This window comes from Salvelinus alpinus, chromosome 19, assembly GCF_045679555.1.
Source record: "Salvelinus alpinus chromosome 19, SLU_Salpinus.1, whole genome shotgun sequence".
In the NCBI taxonomy this organism is placed as follows: Eukaryota; Metazoa; Chordata; class Actinopteri; order Salmoniformes; family Salmonidae; genus Salvelinus; species Salvelinus alpinus.
In genome coordinates this window covers 30,529,865-30,533,867 of record NC_092104.1, presented here as the reverse complement: position 1 = coordinate 30,533,867, position 4,003 = coordinate 30,529,865, and the positions used below count along the sequence as shown (strand labels likewise).

The 4,003-nt window shown below is 41.3% G+C and overlaps 1 long non-coding RNA gene across 1 annotated transcript; it reads right to left on the bottom strand.

The window, feature by feature from the left end:
- Window positions 1-215: 215 nt before the first annotated feature.
- Window positions 216-3,399, bottom strand: LOC139545311 (uncharacterized). The gene is made up of 2 exons (XR_011669031.1): window positions 3,314-3,399; window positions 216-2,447 (listed from the first exon to the last, which is right to left on the bottom strand). It is a non-coding gene; the product is annotated as an uncharacterized lncRNA (long non-coding RNA).
- Between the last annotated feature and the right edge of the window lie 604 nt (window positions 3,400-4,003).

Genomic DNA, 4,003 nt, shown 5'->3' with positions numbered 1-4,003 from the left:
TGGAGCCTTTACAGTAAATACAATTGGCTGCTAGAACTGCTTGGGGTTGCAGAGGAGAGCTCTCTCATGCTATAAATCACACTTTCTCCTTGGCCCCGCAGAAGACACAGACAACTGCTGTTTTTGCTGGTTTCAGCCTGTTGGGAAGGCTGTGTTTATCTATGCGGGTGTGTTTACTCTTGCATGCATGTAGTAAGTGTGTGTGTGTGTGTGTGTGTGTGTGTGTGTGTGTGTGTGTGTGTGTGTGTGTGTGTGTGTGTGTGTGTGTGTGTGTGTGTGTGTGTGTGTGTGTGTGTGTGTGTGTGTGTGTGTCTTTAGCATTTTAGCAACTTTGCAACTACTTTAAGGTGACCAGATTTCTGAAATTAAAACCGGGGACATTTCCAGTTCGGCGGTCAATATATCATTAAAATATCCAATGTTATTATCTATGAAATAAAAAAGGGGGACAATTCCGGTTTCATGTATTTAGTCTAACAGGCACACTGTGATAGAGAACACAACTATATTACAGAAACACTACAGACAAGACAGAACTGTCCAATCTGAACAGCCATTCAGTGGTCCTGGTAGTCTGGGTAGAATAAGAGCAGAAGAGAACATTAGCAAAATTGAAAAAACAGACAATAGTATATGTGAAATACTTAAATTAATAAAGGAATAAGACGATGATGAGGTTGGTACCTACATAATATACTTATACCAACCTAATCTGTATATTTCTCAGAAGAATGTATCTTCTTCAGGATTACTCTGTCTTTGGCCAGCTTCTCCATGAACTCCTGGCAGGGGAGGTTGAAGTTTGTCTTCACAATAAGCATGACCTTGATGGTAGGAACAGTGAACCTATTTCTTGCTGCTGTCCATAGATCATTCATTTGGGAGAACACTCTCTCGACTGGTGCATTACTTCCAGGTAAGCACATGACAACAGATGCTAATCTAGCCAGGTTAGTGTGTGGGATGTCGTTCTCTTTGAAGTGGGTAACCACCGTGCTCCATCTCTGACTAAGCGTAGTCTCAGATGTTTTCCATTCTTCAAGCGATCCTCCCTTTAGGAACTCTTGCAGGCCAGTAACCTCGTCAAACAATGCATCCTCATTGATGGTCACATTGGGGCATTTTTCCTGCAGTGTGCCTGCTGCCTTCTGGATCTCTTCATGCTGAGGTTGCCTTTTTAAAAGGTGACAATGTAAATCTTTTAGATTATCTGTGTGCTTTCCCCATGCTTGGAAGTAGTTCACAGCCGTAGTGAAGAATGATTGGGATGTTTTGAGAACGCTCTCTTTAGACATGGCTCCATTTTCCTCTAGCTCTCTCAGAAGTCCTCTGACCAAAACTGGAATGAAGTTGTCATCACGTCTTGCAGTCAATTTTGCCTCAACGTTTCTCAGAATTGCAGCGGACTCCACAGCACAGCGGTCCTGGCCTTCAAGCATCTTGATCGTGTCACTGAATATGGTCAAGTTTCCATGGACAAAGGCCAGGCCAGTGGATCTTTGAACATTGTTCGCAGGACAACAGGGCATTTGTCTTCAGAAATAAAAAAGGATTTCAATGGCACATACATTTTCAGCACTCTTTCTAGAGCAGGGAGCATGGACAGCCAGCGAACATAGCTGTGTCCTAAAATGTTATGGTACTCCTGGCCAACAAAATCACAAAAGCTCTTCAGTATTTCTACTCTGAAGGTGAAAATATCCAAATATCTTTGTGAGCAGGTACTCAACATCAAGGGGAATCATGTCCAAAGCTGTTCTGGCCGTGTTATGAATGATGTGGGCAGGACAACCTAAGCCAATCACCTCCCGCTGCAGAGCATTTTTAACTTTGGTATGGACATTGACCCTCCCCAACCTATTCAGGCCACCAAAGTTGGTATTTGTGTTGTCGGCAGAGAATTCCACAACTTTGTTTTCCAGGTTACATTTTTGGATGACCACCAGGACCTCAGCTGCAATTTCCTCTGCTGTTTCTCCTTTCAATTCAACAAAATCAAGCTGTTTTGTGTCCACAGATGTGCTGCCATCATATATCTTACTAGTATATCTGACTAGTATTGGCAGCAGCTTTACATGTCCATGATTGGACACATCAATGGACAGGGACACAAATTCAACCTGTTCTAGGTCCTGTGTTACCAAAGTACTTGCCCATGGTGCTAACACGTTACTCACTATGGCTTCACATTTTGTCCTAGCACATGTAAACTTTGGCTCATAAAGCTTCCGTGTGAGTTGTGCTGTGCAGTCCATAGATCTGTAACTATGATTGTGTCGCATAGTGTGGTATGCAAAGACACCCTCCTGCACAGCTAAATCATACTCTTCTTGGGAAGGCTCTACCTTCTTGAAGAATGTGGTGACAGAGGGCATACCAACACGGGCAATCAGAGAGGCTTTATGCTTTTCGTCTGTTGATGTTCTTCCACTGCCATTCTTCCCCCGCTGCCAATTGAAAAAGAGGAATTACAAAGGGTGCAGTTAACCATTCTATCGTCTTGACCTGAGCGTATAAATGGAAATTCTCTCATCATGTTGTCATTAAAATGGCATTTCCGTTTCTTGGAAAGCGCCATTGTACCTCTGTCTGCTCTTCTTCACTCTCTTTGTGTCACTCTTCTTACTCTCTTAACCTTTTCTTCTCCTCCAATCTTTCTCCTCCTCTTTTCTTCACTCGTCTTCCTGCTCTTTACCCTTCCACACTCTCTTCGCTTCACTCTTTTTACTCCCTTCATTTTTCCTTCTCCTTCCTCTCCAATCTTTAATAATAAATAGTACACTATTAGATAAAATACTTTGCTTAACAGATTCCCATTGCTTGCCTCATTTTTGTATTTTATCTCAAAAACATTGTTTGGAATAATAAATTGGCAGGCTCTACAATCATATCTTTACCTTTCCTCCTATCTCTTTCACTCTTCTTCCTATCCAGTCTTCCTCCTATCCACTCTAACAGAAAACATTATGCTAATGTTATCCATGAAAATGTCTAAATATATTTTCACACTAGTTATAATGCCAAACCATTAAAATTGTAATCTACAAATAAATATTCTCAGAATTATGCATTAATTTAATATAATAATATTTTCAAAATAGCCCATCCACTGCATGTTTACATGTGAACGTTTTTCAACCTAGCTACCATGAAAGTAACTAGCTAACCTAGCTAGATAACGTTAACTTAGTGGACATAGCTAATGTTAGCTAGCATAACCTATTTAAAACCTTATAAAGCAGATCATCTATCTATATAATAAATTGTGACATTATAGCATCATTAGCTAGTATCTCAAACAATTGTAACTTACCTGGCTTGAAAAGACGTTTGTGGTGATGTTATAGATACACTTGCTAGCTTCTGGCAAAGTTTTCCACAGCAGTTTTCTCTAAAACGAGCGCGTGCAAGTAGTTAGTAGAAGAAGAATAATTATTGAAGCTGCTATGGCGAGCAGCCCCCTCTGCTGGACAAAACAAGCACAACGCGATTGAGACGTCAACCGGTAGGCTCTGCTGCCCGGTCTTTCTTGCCACGTAAAATATTATTTCACTTTGCAGTCTGTTTTTAACGCACAGTTAAAAACGGGGACATTTCCGGGGACAGCTCCAGCCGGGGACAGGCCACCAAAAACGGGGACGTCTGGTCACCCTAGCACTACTTACTACTATTTAGCTACTTTGCAACTATTTAGCATGTTAGCTAACCCTTCCCCTAACCATTTAACCTAACTCCTAACCTTAACTATAACATGAATGTCTAGCAACCCAAAGGTTGTGTGTTCGAATCTCATCACGGACAACTTTAGCATTTTAGATAATTAGCAACTACTTACTACTTTTAGCTACATTGCAACTACTTAGCATGTTAGCTAACCCTTCCCCTAACCTTAGCCCTTTAACATAACCCTTAACCCTAACTCATCATGCAATGTTAACTGTGAACACGGAATGATGAATCCTCAGGGAGTAGTACCCCAGGAGGTCCAAAAGAGTACACCTAA